This window comes from Salvelinus sp. IW2-2015, linkage group LG17 (assembly GCF_002910315.2).
Source record: "Salvelinus sp. IW2-2015 linkage group LG17, ASM291031v2, whole genome shotgun sequence".
Taxonomy (NCBI): domain Eukaryota; kingdom Metazoa; phylum Chordata; class Actinopteri; order Salmoniformes; family Salmonidae; genus Salvelinus; species Salvelinus sp. IW2-2015.
The window spans coordinates 41,580,804-41,599,279 of NC_036857.1; the positions used below are offsets into that span (position 1 = coordinate 41,580,804).

Sequence of the window (18,476 nt, forward strand, 5' to 3'; positions counted from 1 at the left end):
AAGGTTGGTCTTGGCTCACATCAACACCATTATCCCAGAACCCTAGACCCACTCCAATTTGCATACCGCCCCCAACATATCCACAGATGATGCAGTTCTCTATTGCCATTCAACACTGCCCTTTCAAACCTGGACAAAGGAACACCTATGTGAGAATGCTATTCATTGACTACAGCTCAGCGTTCAACACCATAGTGCCCTTAAAGCTCATCACTAAGCTAAGGACCCTTGGACAAAACACCTCCCTCTGCAACTGGATAGTGGACTTCCTGACGGGCCATCCCCAGGTGGTAAGGGTAGGCAATAACACACCCACCACGCTAATTTCAACACAGGGGCGTCTCAGTCACCTCCTGTCCCCTCTGTTCACTTATGACTGCACGGCCAGGCACAACTCCAACACGATCATTAAGTTTGCCGAAGACACAAGTGGTAGGCCTGATCACCGACAACGACAAGACAGCCTATGCGGAGGAGGTCAGAGAACTGGCCATGTGGTGCCAGGACAACATCCTCTCTCTCAACGTGCTAAGACAAAGAGATGATTGTGGACTACAGGAAAAGGAGGACCGAGCACGCCCCCATTCTCATTCTCAACCTATTCCCTCCGGAGACTGAAAATGGTGCCTCAGACCTCAAAAGGTTCTACAGCTGCACCATCGAAGAGCATCTGACTGGTTGCGTCACTGCCTGGTATGGCAACTGCTCGCCTCTGACCGCAAGGCAGTACAGAGGGTAGTGGCGTACGGCCCAGGACATCACTGGGCCCAAGCTTCTTGCCATCCAGGGACCTCTATCCCAGGCGGTGCCAGAGGAAGGCCCTAAAATTGTCAAAGACACCAGCGACCCTAGTCATAGACTGTTTCTCTCTGCTTCCCACAGCCAAGCAGTACCGGAGCGCCAAGTCTAGATCCAAGAGGTTTCTAAACAGCTTCTACCCCAAGCCATAAGACTCCTGAACATCTAATCAAATGGCTACCCCAGACTATTTGCATTGCCCCCCTTTTATGCTGCTGCTACTCCTGTTATTATCTATACATAGTCACTTTAATAACTCTACCTATATGTACATATTACCTCAATTTCCTTGACTAATCGGTGCCCCGGCCATTGATTTCTGTACCAGTGCACCTGTATATAGCCTCGCTATTGTAATTTTACTGCTGCTCTTTAATTATTTTGTTCTTTATTTTATTTATTTTTGCATTTCTTTCTTAAACCTGCATTGTTGGTTAAGGGCTTGTACGTAAGCATTCCACTGTAAGGTTACTACCCTTAATACCTGTTGTATTCGGCGCATGTGACAAATAAAACATTTGATTTGATTTTCATGACAATGCTTGCAGCCACTTGTGTGACGAGTGCTAGCTAGCTACCAACCAGAACTTTAAGCTAGGCAAGACAAACAACACAAAAAAAACAGACTATACAGCTTCAAGCTGTGAGGTGGAGTTACAAACAGACTGGTACTAAACAAGTAAAAAGTCCTTACCTGTGATGAAATGACAACTGCGTCCCCATATTTTCCACTCTCCCACACGAATAGACTGAATCCACAGGGCTCTTCTCGCAGGCTCTATTTCCCTACTTGGGAGCATTGCAAACGTAGGTCGGGATTTTTGACCTGGCTCACATGTACATTGAACAACACACCAGATTTTATGGCATGTTTTGTTATTTCTTTATACAAAAAATCAACAATGAATGACTTTCTTTTTTTTTTTTCAATGTGGGTCAATAGGAAAGAATGTTGTTTTTTTTCAATTTGTGGGAGTATTATTAAATGAATACCGACTGGGACTATAGACACCAGCTGGAACGCGGTTTTAACCAATCAGCATCCAGGATTAGACCCATCCGTTGAATACCGAAGCATTACGGTACAAGAGGCTGTGCTGTATCATGAATAGTCACAAGTCAATGGCGAGTCAACTGATTTACCTGTGACTGTATTCATGATACAGCACTGCCTATCGTGCCTTACGGCTTTTATAAACTGTTACACACATTTAAATAACAATGAATTACATATTTTCATTAAAACATTTTTGGTATTTTTGCATAGTTGCTATGTTGTCAGTAGTTGTGGTCAGTAGATGTCTGGTCAGAAGTTGTGTGGTTGTGTGTCAGTAATATGTGGTGAGTAGTTGTGGTCAGTATTTGTGTTGTTGTAAGTGGTTGTGGTCAGTAGTTGTCTGGTCAGTAGTTGTGTGCTTTGGGTCAGTAATATGTGGTCAGTAGTTGTGTGGTTGGTGATCAGTAGTTGTGTGGTTGTGGTCAGTGGTTGAGGTCTAAGTGTGGTCGCTCTCTTCACCCTCATTTTTGCCTATGCTGCCATGCGCTCCTCTGCTTCTGTGAGTATCCATAGCAACCACTCCGTTTGAGCTGCTCAATGATGAAACCAAGCGCTGTTAGCTGACTTTAGCTAGCTACTTTTTGTAACTCTAAACCTGATAAACAGCTGTAACTTTTTATTGGCAGGAGGTATTCCTAATCCACTCTATCCAATCAGAGGGGGTACAGCCCGCACTTCTCTTTAGAGACAGGCAAATGGCGAGTTGAGTTATTTAGAGCACAGACCATGAGCCGAGAAGGAAGACAAAGCTGGTGAACATTAGTAATCTTCTCTGTATCATTCCAGGTCGTCCAGACTGGGAAGCATTCAAAATCTTATAGCTAGCTGTTCAGTCTCAACAGATTGGCAAATCATGAGAAATTGTTGAGATATGAAGATGTTGCCTTCTACCGAGGCTGCCACCCCCGTGCTTCACGGTTGGGGTGGTGTTCTTCGGGCTTGCAAGCCCCCCCCCCCCCCCCCTTTTTCCTCCAAATATAACGATGGTCTATAACGACACAAACCAAACATTACCCGAAAAAGTACGATCTTTGTCCCCATGTGCAGCTGCAAACCGTAGTCTGGCTTTTTGTATGGCGGTTTGGAGCAGTGGCTATAGACTTTTTAACTGTGGATATAGATACTTTTGTACCTGTTTCCCTCCAGCATCTTCACAAGGTCCTTTGCTGTTGTTCTGGGAATGATTTGCACTTTTCGCACACAAGTACGTTCATCTCTAGGAGACAGAACGCGTCTCCTTCCTGAGTGCTATGACTGCTGCGTGGTCCCATGGTGTTTATACTTGCTACTATTGTTCTGTACAAGATGGGCATGGTACCTTCAGGCATTTGGAAATTGCTCCCAAGTATGACCAGACTTGGTGGAGGTCTACACTTTTTTTTTTTTCTGAGGTCTTGGCTGATTTCTTATGATTTTCCCATAATGTCAAGCAGAGGCACTGAGTTTGATTGGGAGGCCTTGAAATACATCCACAGGTACACCTAAAAGCACTTCATGGCTACAGACGTGAGTGCTATGTGTCGGTAGTAATTTAGGCAGGTTACCTTAGTGTTCTTGGGCACAGGGACTATGCTGGTCTGCTTGAAACATGTTGGTATTACAGACTCAGACAGGGAGAGGTTGAAAATGTCAGTGAAGACACTTGCCAGTTMGTCAGCGCATGCTCAGAGTACACGTCCTGGTAATCCGTCTGGCCCTGTTGCCTTGTGAATGTTGACCTGTTTCAAGGTCTGAGTCACATCGGCTACAGAGAGCGTGATCACACAGTCTTCCGGAACAGCTGATGCTCCGTTGCATGTTTCAGTGTTACTTGCCTCGAAGCGAGCATAGAAGTAATTTAGCTCGTCTGGTATGCTCGTGTCACTGGGCAGCTCGTGGCTGTGCTTCACTTTTAGGTCTGCAGTAGTTTGCAAGCCCTGCCATATTGGACAAGCGTCGGAGCTGGTGTAGTATGATTCGATCTTAGTCCAGTATTGACGCTTTGCCTGTATGATTGTTCGTTGGAAGTCATAGCGAGATTTGTTATATTCTTCCTGGTTAGAGTCCCACTCCTTGAAAGCMGCAGCTCTACCCTTTAGGTGAGTGCGGATGTTGCCTGTKATCCATGGCTTCTGGTTGGGGTATGTACGTACGGTTACTGTGGGGACGACATCATCGATGCACTTATTGATGAAGCCGACGACTGAGGTAGTGTATTCCTCAATGCCATCGGAAGAATCCCAAAACATATTCCAGTCTGTGCTAGCAAAACAGTCCTGTAGCTTAGCATCTGCTTCATCTGACCACTTTTTTATTAACCGAGTCAGTGGTGCTTCCTGCTTTAGTTTTTGCTTATAAGCAGGAATCAGGAGGTTAGAATTAAGGTCTGATTTACCAAATGGAGGGTGAGGGAGAGCTTTGTATGCGTCTCTGTGTGTGGAGTAAAGGTGGTCTAGAGTGTTTTTCCCCTCTGGTTGCACATGTAACATGCTGGTAGAAATGAGGTAAAATGGATTTAYGTTTCCCTGCATTAAAGTCCCCGGCCACAAGGAGTGCAGCCTCTGGATGAGTGTTTTCCTGCTTGCTTATGGCCGTATACAGCTCATTGAGTTCGGTCTTAGTGCCAGCATCGGTTTGTGGTGGTAAATAGACAGCTCCGAAGAATATAGATGAAAACTCTCTTGGTAGGTAGTGTGGTCTTCAGCTTATCATGAGATACCCTACCTCAGGCGATCCAAACCTCGAGACTTCCTTAGATATTGTGCACCAGCTGTTGTTTACAAATATACATAGACCACCACCCCTTATCTTACCAGAGGCTGCTGTTCTATCCTGCCGATACAGTGTATAACCCACCAGCTTTATGTTATTTATGTAGTCATTCAGCKWCGACTCGGTGAAAAATAAGATATTACAYTTTTTAAAGAGAAAGTTTTCATCCAGTTCAAGATGAGTAATCACTGTTCTGATGTCCAGAAGCTCTTTTCGGTCATAAGAGAGACTTCTTAGGGCTAGGTTAATGGTTGTGATATGAGAACTGAGGATAGGTCAACAACAATGTAGTTACTCCAAAATACTATCKTAAATGACAGAGTGAAAAAAAGGAATCCTGTACAGATCAGGCACTAAAGTAAAACGGCAAAAAATGTGGCTAAGAAATTTACTTTATGTCCTGAATACAAAGCGTTTCGGGCAAATCCAACACAACACATCACTGAGTACCACTCTTCATATTTTCAAGCATGGTGGGGGCTGCAACATGTTATGGGTATGCTTGTCATCGACAAGGACTAGAGAGTCGGGATTAAAAAAAACGGAATGCAGCAATAAGCACAGGCAAAATCGACAGGAAAACCGGGAACCAGTCWGCTTTKCAACAGTCACCGGGAGACAAATMTACCTTTCAGCAGGACAGTAACCTAAAACACAATGCCAAACCTACACTGGAGATGCTTACCAAGACAACATTGAATGTTCTTGAGTTGCCTAGTTACAGTTTTGACTTTAAACGGCTTGACAATCTATGGCAAGAAATGAAATGTCTGTCTAGCAATGATAAACAATCAACTTGACAGAGCTTGAAGTCTTTAAAAAATAATAATGGGTAAATATTCTACAATCCAGGCATGCAAAGCTCTTAGACCTACCCAAAAAGACTTACAGCTGTAATCGCCTTAGTCAGGTGTGTGAATACGTATGTAAATGAGATATTCAGGTATCCTAGTGGTTAGAGCGTTGGACTAGTAACCGAGAGGTTGCACGATTGAATTCCCGAGCTTACAAGGTGAACATATGTCTTTCTGAACAAGGCAGTTAACCCACTGTTCCTAGGCTGTCATTGAAAATAAGAATTTGTTCTTAACTGACTTGCCTAGTTAAATAAAGGTTAAACTTCTTTTTATTTTTTTTTATTTTTTAATACACACAATAACCCATAATGACAAAGTGAAAACATGTTTTAGAGAATGTATTGAAAATGAAATACAGAAATATCTTATTTACATAAGTCAATACATGTTACAATCACCTTTGGCAGCGATTACAGCTGTGAGTKTTTCTCGGTAAGTCTCTACAACATACAGTCAGTCCCGACACAAATCTAGGCTTGCTACCCAAGCCGGCTGGTCGTTCATTCTATCGGTTCGCTTGCCAGAGATACAACCCAGTCGTTWAGTCTCCTTGTTCTAAATCTATGGATGCGACCCAGTCGTTAATTTCAGATGTTCCATTAATAACATGATGGCTGGCAARGTTCTTATCTAGACAACTTCAGCTAAGACGTCAAACAGTGCAGACAGAATAATGGCAAAGTAGCTGCATTTGTTTGTTTAAGCTGTTTTCGAGTGATTTTTTAGGGATACATCCATAACAATGAGGTAATGATGCACGATTTAGCCTGGCATTTGCTCTCTAGCCAYGACACTGTTCAGAGGAGCTAGCCAACTACACAGCTAACACAGTCACTTAAAACTGAAGCTGGAATGACAGCAAACTAGCTGCATTTTATGTTTTTCTATTTATTTCTATACAGTGCCTTCAGAAAGTATTCTTACCCCTTGACCTATTCCACTTTATGTTGTGTCACAGCCTAAATTCAAAATGGATTAAATATTTWAACAAATATTCACCCATCTACACACAATACACCTGATGACAAAGTGAAAATATGTTTTTTTTTTTTAATTTTAGCTAATTTACTGAAAATGTAATGCAGGAGTATATATATTTTTGTACCTTTATTTAACTAGGCAAGTCAGTTAAGAACAAATTCTTATTTTCAATGACGGCCTACCGGGGAACAGTGGGTTAACTGCCTTGTTCAGGGGCAGAACAATAGATTTTTACCTTGTCAGCTCAGCGATTCGACCCAGCAAAGTGTTGGTTACTGGSCCAACGCTCTAACCACTAGGCTACCTGTAGGTTAGAATAAAAATCTATGTCATCCATGTTGAATTCAGGCTGAAACACAACAAAATGTGGAATAAGTCAAGGGGTATGAATATTTTCTGAAGGCACTATATCCTCCAAACACCGGCTTCTTGGGCTTGATTATGGTCTAGGCTAATAAGAGTGACTCATTTTGATGATGTCATCACCCCAACCTCATAACATGATGTTGCATCTGAGCTTATCATGCCTGAGGGCCCACTGTGCATTAGACTGCATACATGTTGTTTGGCTCTGTGTGCATCATATTGGCATTACAACAAAGATCTGATTTCCCTCTTCTTGTTGCTTTCTCTCTCCCCCACTTTCTCTTTACTCCATTATTTCCCTTGATCTCTTTCTCTCTCTCTCGCTCGTCCCTGTCTCCCMCTCTCTCCCCCTCTCTCTCTCTTCCCCATCTCTTRCCATCCATCCCGCCATCCATTAAGTAACATGCAAATATCACCAAAATAACAACTTTCGGAATTCGCTGTCGCTAATAATGTGTTTGTCGCGCTCAAGTTTCAGTTCACGCTGCACCTTTCCTCTCCCCTGTCATGTTACATTCGAATTCTAACCAGCTTTATCGGCATCACGGGAKAAGCCAATGTTGTCAAAGTGATTTATAGTGTCCTATCACTTCACATAGAAAAGGGAAAAGCAAATACAGATGTCACGAGAGACATCTCTCTCTCTATTCTCTCTCTTTATCCACTCTCTTTCTTTCCCCTTTACCTAAAATATAATATCTTTCTCTATTGATATCATCACATGTTTTCAGGCATATACCACAGTATAACCTTACATTGAATTGTTTGCCCTATTCAACTGTTAAAATACTTCAAACAGTTTGATACGTGTTAAGCCTATGTTGTTAGCATATTCCTATACTGGCTTTTAAGTAGAACATATGAATTCTTAATAGAGGAAGCTTTGCTTCCATTATGCACACTGGCATACCACTTACAGTGAATACATCTTTTGGACATGCATTCTCTGTGGTATGCTAGTATGGACAGTGGGACGTAACCAAGCCTCACTTCATCCCCTACACACAGGTGTACATGCAGAGCACAGACTACTACTGCACCCTGATGAGTGCCCAGGCTAACCTGGCTGAGCTGTTCCCCCCAAAAGACACCCCCTCCCCTCACGCCCTAGTTACCATGGCAGCCCATTCCAGTTCAACTGTCACCAGAGCCAAGGATAAGGTAGGTAGGCGGCAGGCAGCTGGCATAAAAAACATGTCTACTCAGTCAACTGTGTTTGAACTAGCCTGGTTGCATTGTAACCAATGAAAGAGTCCCAAAAGTGCAAACCCAGCCCATCTGACCTGGCACTCCAGGTAGGATCAATCAAACATATTTGAAAGAAAATACTAGTTCTATTGGTTTTCTGTGGCGCTTGATGTGAGACTCAATATCATTACGCCCATTTGAGATGTGATTGTGAGCATGGATCTTTCACATCCATTTCCCTTACCAATAGGCCATTTGGCAGTGGGATGGAAATGGCGATTAAAAACAAAACAAAGGACTGCTAATAAAGCAAAGCTGTAAACTGAGTTTACATGAATTTTACCCGACACATTTGACATCGGATTCAAACTTGTGTTTTTGTCTTGGATTTGACAAGCTGCTTCACAGTAGACATGACATAGCATGTTCAGACTTGGGTCAAATTCATAGCAGTATGTCAAAAAATGTCAAATACTGCTTGAGCTTGATTGTGTTGCCCGATCCAATTGAATCAAATAGAATAGTCCCAACATGGAAAACTCCAAGATATACCAAGCACACCTCAATAACTTTTATGAGTTTGTTGACAACTTGTTGTTGTTTATGTCATTGTTTTTTTATGTTTGTTTTTGTTGTTCTGTCGCGTCATTTCAAGTCATATCATGTGATAGATATGCTTTGAGCAATATGCCATGAAACCCTTTTCCTCCCAACCCTGTCTCTCCCTATTCATCTTGTCCCATAAATACATTTTTGACTCACTTGCTACATGTGTTTGTTATCCAAAGACTGAATTAATTGTCTGATTGTCACAAAGGCCTTTTTAGTTATTTTGGTGCGACATCAAGTCCTCAGCGATATTCTCAGTCAATTTTCTCTGTCGTCTTCCAAAAAGCTGCTCAACGCAATTTCTCTCACCTTCTCAGAGCTGTTAATTAACCACAGGATGGAATTAAAATGAAAAGGTTTTAATTAAACTGAGTCCCATCATGATTCCTATTAAGGAGTAATCTGGCAATTTATGGAGGCGTCCGTTGGTACGTTTTACTACCCTCTGGTGGGAACATGGAGTAACTGAAAAATTGTGTCACCCTTGGTACATCTCAATATTCAAAAGTGGTTTCCTCTCCTTGTGTCATTCAATGTGATCTGAAGGAATTGAGCAGCTGAAGGCCTAATAGGGTTTAAAGGTGTAATATGTCGAAATCGCTCCGCCATTACCTGATTGCTAAAARTCGATCATGTTCGCCTGATTTCAGTTTACGTGACGTCAGGCAATATATAGTATATAGAGAATCTTTGTACAATCTAAACGGCTGTGAAATATGTTTTCAATAACCAAAAATATTGCATTGTCAGCTGTTTTTAAGCTGGTGTACAAAACTGAAAGTAAAAAGAGCAAAAGCAAAACTCCAGGACTGGAAGCAGAGAATTAGCACACACAGAACGGATCTACCGCTAATCAGACTTGCTTTCAATGATAATGACAGATCTACAACTCACATTTCTGTGTGAATTTGGTCAGGTCACACAAATCTACATACTGGACCTTGAATCTATCGCTACATACTGACAGTAATCAACACTTGTCAAGTATTTTGCATCAGTGTAGATGAAGGGAAGAACAATYAGATCCTTCCACTGAGTAATTTTTGCTCTTGGCTAAGCACTGGGTAAAAAACAACTTMGTACAGTGCACTTATTTGACAAGACATATGGTTTTAATAATCAACTGTTTATGGAGGCAAAAAGCTAATGTGACAGAATATATTGATTGCTTTTAAGAATCCGTCAGTCACAGTAATACATTTGACTGACTGGATTTAAGAAAAAAAAAATCTTATAAGATCAATATCATGTAATGAATGTAGTTATGATCCCACAGCGATTTATACAGGAACTCTCCAACCACACTGGGTACCCTGTGTCTAAGCTGCTGGGCAGGAATTCCATCTGGAGGGTCTACGACACTTTCCTGTCAGGTACTGGACTACCATATGTAGCTCACTACATACACACGCTGACTCTGATATCAACACCATGCCACATGTATGTAGTGTTTCCCCCGTGGAACTAGTTGCATGTCCCCTTCTGAGGGTGGGGAGCAAGGTGACCAGAGAATAGAGTCCCAAATGGCACCCTAGTCGCTTTATAGTGCATTACTTTTATGGAGGGCCRATAGGGCTCTGGTCAAAAYTAGTGCACTAAATAGGGAATKATTTGAGACGCATGCATACATTACATACATATACTTGGTTAACACCCAGTAAACTCACGTTTCCTGCATGTTGTCTGTGTAACTTCGTAACACTGGTGTCAGAATGGGGTCCCTCCTGCCTAGCTCTCTTGCCCTGTGTCTAAAATATTTTGTATTTTATTGGTTTCTATTGACAACGTTGGTGCCAGAAAGTCTGGATATTGCTTTTTGGACCTGTGTTCCCCATCTGGGAATAGGCAGTCTAGGTGAAACACTGCCATGTGATCATCTGGGCCTTTGGGCTTAATACTTCAATAGCACATTGAATTGAGAAATATTCATGATTATGTAAGAGGTAGACTTGGCCATAATTGCAGTAATACGCGTTCGCAATAGTGCAACGTGTACTTCCAACATCTCTTATTTTTAGAGATGGCTATAAATGGAAAGACTTACACAAGCCATGTAATACATGARGCATCCCAAAAAGAACCCTATTACCTTTATATAGTACACTACATTTGACCATGAGTCCTATGGGCCGCGGGCAAAATGTGCGTACCACAAAGGGAATATGGTGCCACTTGTGACGCAGCCACAGTAATTACATGGGTATAGGCTTGGTCGTGACTCGTGTTATGGAAGATTACGCTTCAAACAGAATGATGCTAATGGTTGTCATTGTACCRGTTAGAGGAATCACAACCTGACCACTCCGGGCTGGGCCACACAGGAAGTACTCAACACCATACAGGAAATAGCCTCATTTGAGGTCGTGCTCAGTGTTGTCACACACAAGAGAAAGGCCCTCGGGAGGTGAAAGGTTAGAGTTCAAACGTTGCCAGAGATGCTATGGGCTGTAAAAGAGTTGAGGTAATGTTGCTTTAAGGTTGTGGCTGTGGGCTGAGAAGTTGAGTAGTGGAATATGCTGAGCCTTGTGAGTTGGTCTGAATGTTATGGTAATAGAAGGTTGGATTATGCCAACTGTTTGCTTGTATGTCACCGTGATTGTTTTTTATAATGTTGATCCAATGTTTGTTTAATGTTTAGGGGTTCTGTTGAATGCCATCCTGAGGAATTTCTCCAAGACAATGGAGCAGGCGCAAGTTCATCATGTATTCAACGGTTTGTGAACGCCAATGGCACACACACACACACACACATGCGCGTGCGCCCAAAATGCACACACTTCATATTATGCAATCAGACATTTACTAGCATGTCTCCGTATTCATATTTACACATTCACAAGCACACACACGCGTGACCGTACATACAAACACAATGGTTATGCGATGTGATGATGCAATTTAATACGACACCAATTAATTCTATGTGACCTGATGTGTACGTCTCTTTCTCTACTATGGATCCACCCTCATCACGCTCCAGGGTGCCCTAGACATGTACAACAGTCTTCTTCCTCCTTACACTGTCTGTCAGCTCTTRGAGTTCTACCAAGAGGATGGTGGGTAATGTAGTATTAGTTGCAATACCTCTAGAAATGATACAGTATGTACAAGGCTAATGTTTTAGCGCGATACCCTGGATAGGTTGTTTTAGATGTTCTTCTTGATTTAAATGACAACTAAATGGTATGTGATATGTGAAACGAGTATGAAAGTGTTATAGAAATCTGCATAACACGCGACTGTATCTGTAAAGGGAAATTCCAGGTGAACAAAAAAGAGAGCAAAGAAAATAAAACATCTATCTGGTTTAGTACAAGTTGCAACAGGGAGACAACCTCCAGCATGGGAACATAGAAAWATGTAATGAAATGTTATGACATGGTCATCACTAGGGCTGTGGCAGTGATGACATTTTGTCAGTTAGTGATTGTCAAGCAAATAACTGCCGGTCTCATGGTAATTGAGTTTTAATTAACATAAACACATTTAGCATCTCCTGTCTTCCACGCACAGCCTACGAGCCACCGATGCAGACCTTTGGAACTTCTACATTTAAAAAATTATAATAAATCCATGTGTAACGATCGTCTGATGAAGAAGGAGTGGACCAAGGTGCAGCGTGGTGTTCATGATATTTATTTAACTCAGAACACTAAGACAAAATAACAAAAATAGACCAACACGAAACAGTTCTGTCTGGTGCAGACACAAAGACAGAAAACAACTACCCACAAACACAGGTGGGAAAAGGCTACCTAAGTATGGTTCTCAATCAGAGACAACGATAGACAGCTGCCTCTGATTGAGAACCACACCCGGCCAAACACATAGAAATAGACGACATAGAACAAACATAGAATGCCCACCCCAACTCACGCCCTGACCAACCAAAATAGAGACATTAAGAGGATCTCTAAGGTCAGGGCGTGACACCATGTAATATAGCCTACACCATCACAATAAATCTAKATTTTTATTTTAGACAGGTCTAAAGAAACATGATATGAAGAAAATGTCTATTTCAGAAGAACAGAATAGCATACTGTGCATTATTATCCTTATGTTTGACCCTGATCGGGTTATGCCATATGGCTGTGGGCTATTCTCAAAAGTGACCACAAATTAATGTGATTATGCATGTAATGCTGTTATTATAAAGGTGCGTTTTTTATGGTAAAAATGATCTTCCCCAAACTTGAAACTCACGTGCTGCGAATGTATGCCAGTTAGTCTGTACACTCGTTGTAAAGCGGTTTAATGTGCTTCATTTTAAGAAGTTATTTGGCCACTTTAGTTGTGATACAAACCTTATCAAAATATATAGGCCTATGGGCTAGGTTACATATGGRGTGGGACTATGATTTGAAAAAGTTTMGGGGAAAAAWMMATGCGCCTTTTGCATTAGTCATTCACAAGTGATAGGCTAATATTGTCACCATCYCACTATTCTTGATTTAATCTTGTCTTTACATATACTAAATAATTAATGAGAGAAATTTGTTTCGATTTAGGATGGACCATTGTCATGCAACAGTCTCGAAACTGGGCCAGCGAGGGGGAAAAAAAGTAATCTATGCATTTAAATAGCGAATGGACAACGCATTTTTTGTGGTTAATTTTCATGCCAGCCAGGTAGGCTATACTCCTGTCTTAAAGAAAAGCAATGCGCTTAATATTAGGAAGGTTGAGAAATAAATATAGTAGGCCGAGCCTATAGAAAGCTGATAGACACCGTCAATTGCATAGCCTGTAGAAATGTTGCGCAACATGAGCTCATGGGCTCTCATTAAGTGTTTGATTAGATTTTTGATTACAATTTACATTGATGTCAGAGTGATTAGAGGGACAACAGAGTGCGGAGTACATGGCAGTTAGCACGTTTGGTAGGCTACTAATGACCATCAGCAACATCAGAGTATGGAGAAGCCTAATTACCATGACTAAACGGTCACAATTTGACTGCCATCATGACTCGTGATCGCCGGTGTGGCGGTAATATGGTCACCGTAACAGCCCTAGTCATAACTATGTCATAATGTCATAACAGCTGACATAACTTGTCATAACCTGTCAAAATATCGTCATAACACTGTCATGACCCATATATATATACACCTGTTATTTCGTTATTTTATGGCTGGTTACGACATCTACATAAGAGTGTCAAAACCCACATTTATTCCAATTCGTTTTTTTCCTAACAAGAAGTTCCCTTTCGTTTGAAAGTTTGTTTCTTAAATCCTTTGTTGTTGCAATGAATTCTTTACAGTCATGTTTTTTTCATCATACATCCAATAACTTGTAGAAAATACACTTTATGATACTGAAGAATCGTTACGACCATAATTATATAAGCCAGATAGGCCTATCACGTACATGCACTTATATCAGTCATCAGTCAAAAAGAGAGCGTCTTGTCCTGCTTTTATAATCTGCTCCTGCATTCATCCCAGTCACCAGCAACAGAGCATTGGGATAGGTGCATGTCTGCCATCAATTTGTGTGCAATTACAATGATKATTKATTATGGTAAAACAATTAAACAATATAAACATACTGTTTACAGAAAGGCTATGTTGTAATGTAATGTTTTGCCTTGTTTTGTGGGTTTTACACTCTTATGTACAGTWGAAGTCGGAAGTTTACATACATACACCTTAGCCAAATACATTTAAACTCAGTTTTTCACAATTCCTGACATTTAATCCTAGGAAAAATTCCCTGTCTTAGGTCAGTTAGGATCACCACTTTATTTTAAGAATGTGAAATGTCAGAATAATAGTAGAGAGAATTATTTATTTCAGCTTTTATTTTCTTTCATCACATTCCCAGTGGGTCAGACATTTACATACACTCAATTAGTATTTGGTAGCATTGCCTTTAAATTGTTTGCTTGGGTCAAACGTTTTGGGTAGCCTTCCACAAGCTTCCACAATAATTTGGGTGAATTTTGTCCGATTCATGCTGACAGGCAGGTGTAACTGAGTCATGTTTGTAGGCCTCCTTGCTCGCACACGCTTTTTATTTTCTGCCCACACATTTTCTATAGGATTGAGGTCAAGGCTTTGTGATGGCCACTCCAATACCTTGACTTTGTTGTCCTTAAGCCATTTTGCCACAACTTTGGAAGTATGCTTGGGGTCATTGTCCATTTGGAGACCATTTGCGACAAAGCTAAATAAAATTTGATTTGATTTGAGCTTTAACTTCCTGATTGATGTCTTGAGATGTTGCTTCAATATATCCACATAATTTTCCCTCATGATACCATCTATTCTGTGAGTGCAGCAGTCCCTCCTGCAGCAAAGCACCCCACAACATGATGCTGCCACCCCGTGCTTCACGGTTTGGATGGTGTTCTTTGGCTTGCAAGCCACCCTTTTTCCTCCAAACATAACGATGGTCATTCTGGCCAAACAGTTCTATTTTTGTTTCATCAGACCAGAGGATATTTCTCCAAGAAGTACGATCTTTGTCTCCATGTGCAGTTGCATACCGTATTCTGGCATTTTTATGGCGGTTTTGGAGCAGTGGCTTCTTCCTTGCTGAGCGGCCTTTCAGCTTATGTCGATATAGGACTTGTTTTACTGTGGACATAGAACTTTTGTACCTGTTTCCTCCAGCAGCTTCACATGGTCTTTTCTGTTGTTCTGGGATTGATTTGCATTTTCCTACCAAAGTCGTTCATCTCTAGGAGACAGAATGCGTCTCCTTCCTGAGCGGTATGATGGCTCGTGGTCCCATGGTGTTTATACTTGCGTACTATAGTTTGTACAGATTAACATGGTAACTTCAGGCGTTTGGAAATTGCTCCCAATGATGAACCAGACTTATGGAGGTCTACAATTTTTTTTCCTGAGTCTTGGCTGATTTCCTTTGATTTTCCCATGATGTCAAGCAAAGGGGCACTGAGTTTGAAGGTAGGCCTTGAAATACATCCACAGGTACACCTCCAATTGACTCAAATGATGCAATTAGCCTATCAGAAACTTCTAAAGCCATGACATCATTTTCTGGAATTTTCCAAGCTGTTTAAAGGCAGTCAACTTAGTGTATGTAAACTTCTGACCACTGGAATTGTGATACAGTGAATTATAAGTGAATAATCTGTTATAAAATAATCTGTTATACACAATTGTTGGAAAAATTACTTTTGTCATGCACAAAGTAGATGTCCTAACCGACTTGCCAAAACTATAGTTTGTTAACAAGACATTTGTGGAATAGTTGAAAAACGAGTTTTAATGACTCAAACGTAATGACTCAAACTCAAATGACTCAAACTCAAATGTAAACTTCCGACTTCAACTGTAAGTGTCATAACCAGACATAAAATAAGAGAAAAATGTCACAACAGTCTAAATGTTTGTGTCATGACAGTGTTATGACATGATTATGACCGTGAATGCTGATGATGATGCTGAATGTGTGAAGTAAAGTGTTACCGAAAAATGTCTCCCTCACCTTCTCGCAGCAGACCCTTATATCCTAATCACATACAGTATGTTCRGTAAACACATAACAAAAAGCATTGAATACAAGCTTACGTTTGAACTTAACTGGCACATTTAGACTGTTGCCAACTCTAGCAGAAGATAGGAGAAACTAGCCTAGTGACCATCAACCTTGCACGAACAGAATCATGTGTATTACAGGAACGAAACATATGATACATTGTGGTAATCACTTAACTGAATATGTACTTTATTCATCTTAAATTTCCCCTACATAGTCTGTGTGAACTATTCCAGATCCTATTCTCTTGACTTGTATTACTGCAATGACTCATCCTGTGGTCCCTACCAGACCCCTGTGTCTGGCTGTGAGATGACCCGTGCCCTCTCACCTCATTTTATGACCCGGTTAAAGATGTCATCTCAACGGACTGTGAGGCCGAGTGTGGGCTCACACCATTGTGGTCCAACACAGGTGAGAGAGGTAGTCCATATCTTCCTCATGGTTCAAAGGTTTTGCTTTGTTACTTTGGCAGAGGAGCACATTGTTCTGTCATTCTATACAACAGAAGAACCCTAAAATATTGCCACAGATAAGTAAAAGTTATCACAATGTTTCCTCTGACACTGTCACTACTCATTGAAACGGGACTCTCTTTAAGACTGAAATCTTAAATCTGATTACTAAACTTCATTGCGTCTCTCGTGACTCTTGCAAAGTGGCGCTTGTAGTAGCAGTAGCTTTCCTATTGGTGGCACTGTTGACCAGCAMAGCGGTGTTGATCCACCAGAAAAGAAAACTCCAGTGATGGGAAGTAGGGCTTTCCGAGGGTTGAATACGTTTTCCTTAAAACATCATGGCATGGAGATAAACGCTCTTATCCAGAGCGACTTACAATTAGTGCATTCATCTTAACCTCTAAAAGTCTAAGCCGTTGGGGGGAGGGTGGGTACTAAGCTAACATATGGAATTGTTTTAAGATGGTCATGGATCATTTAGTTTTTTGATTTGACATTATAGGACCACTTTAGGTATCCCACAAAATATGTACAAATTATTTTATAAAATGTTGAATTTGGTCTTTACTATAGCCCATAGAAAAGCATTGAATAAGATATTCATAGACAGTAAAAAAGACATCTCCTATATCTAGGAGATAAAAGAAAGCTCAGTAAATATATATATATATATATTTTTGACACATATTTAACCCAATACTTTGGGGGACACAAAATTACCTCCATACCCATTTGTTTGTATGAGTTACCTTCAGACAAGTCCCGTGACACTTGAGGTGGTGAAAAACAGAGAACATCATCGTGTTCATGAGAGTCCTCTTTCCATTGAGTGGTCATAATAGTTTGTAGCTCAAACGGTTCGAACGCTACAAACGTTTTCGCGAGAAGACCAATTTTCGGGATGTTTTATGGTCTGACAAACACAGTTGTAGCTCAGCCACCTTCCACCACAGATGCGGAAGGCCGAAATAAGCGGATGTGGTGGATTGAGACGCAAACCACGCAAAACAATTATATCTCTAGCTTTAACTGACAGAATTTGATGGGGATGTTTTTATTATGTTACTTAGATTAACACACGGGTGCATCAACAGATTCTTAAGGATTAAGATAGCTAGGTGAGACTACGTCGCGGCTTTAAGAGGAAGGGTTTCAGAAGTTTTCAGAAGATTGGCGGGTACTCCACTGTCCTGACTTCCACCATTTGGGTTCCAGGACAGAGGAGAGCTTTGACTGGGCTGAGCGGGTGTTGCCCTCCCGTAAGACCAGAGGTCGCGGAATGGAGTTCTCGGGTTGGGATGTAGGGTTTGAGCATAGCCTGAAGGTAAGGAGGTGCTTACCCAGACTCTGGGTAAGCACCAGAGTCTTGAAGGTGATGCAAGKTTCTACTGGAAGCCAGTGGAGTGTGCGGAGGAGTGGGGTGACATTGGAGAATTTAGGAAGGTTGAACACCAGGGCTGCGGCATTCTGGATAAGTTGCAGGGGTTTGATGGCACAAGCGGGGAGCCCAGCCAACAGAGAGTTGCAGTAGTCTAGACGGGAGATGAAAAGTGTCTTGATTAGGACCTGCCCCGCTTCCTGTGTGAGGAAAGGTTGTACTCTATAGATGTTGTTGAGCATGAACCTGCAGGACTGAATCACTGCTTTGATGTTTGCAGAGGATGACAAGGTTATTTGCATTTCCCGGGAGGGGGACACCGTGGAGTTGTCAACCATGATGGAGAGGTCTTGGAGCGGGCAGGCCTTCCCTGGGAGGTAGAGCAGCTCTGTTTTGTCGAAGTTGAGCTTGAGGTGGTGGGCAGACATCCAAGCTGAGATGTCTGCCAGGCACGCAGAGATGCGTCTCGCCATCTGGGTGGCAGAAGGGGGGGGGAGTAGAAAAGTAGTTGAGTTCCA

The 18,476-nt window shown here is 41.6% G+C and overlaps 1 pseudogene; it reads left to right on the forward strand.

Annotated features, from left to right (window-relative positions):
• Positions 1-541: 541 nt before the first annotated feature.
• Positions 542-16,870, forward strand: LOC139029015 (testicular acid phosphatase homolog; annotated as a pseudogene).
• The last annotated feature ends 1,606 nt before the right edge of the window (positions 16,871-18,476 follow it).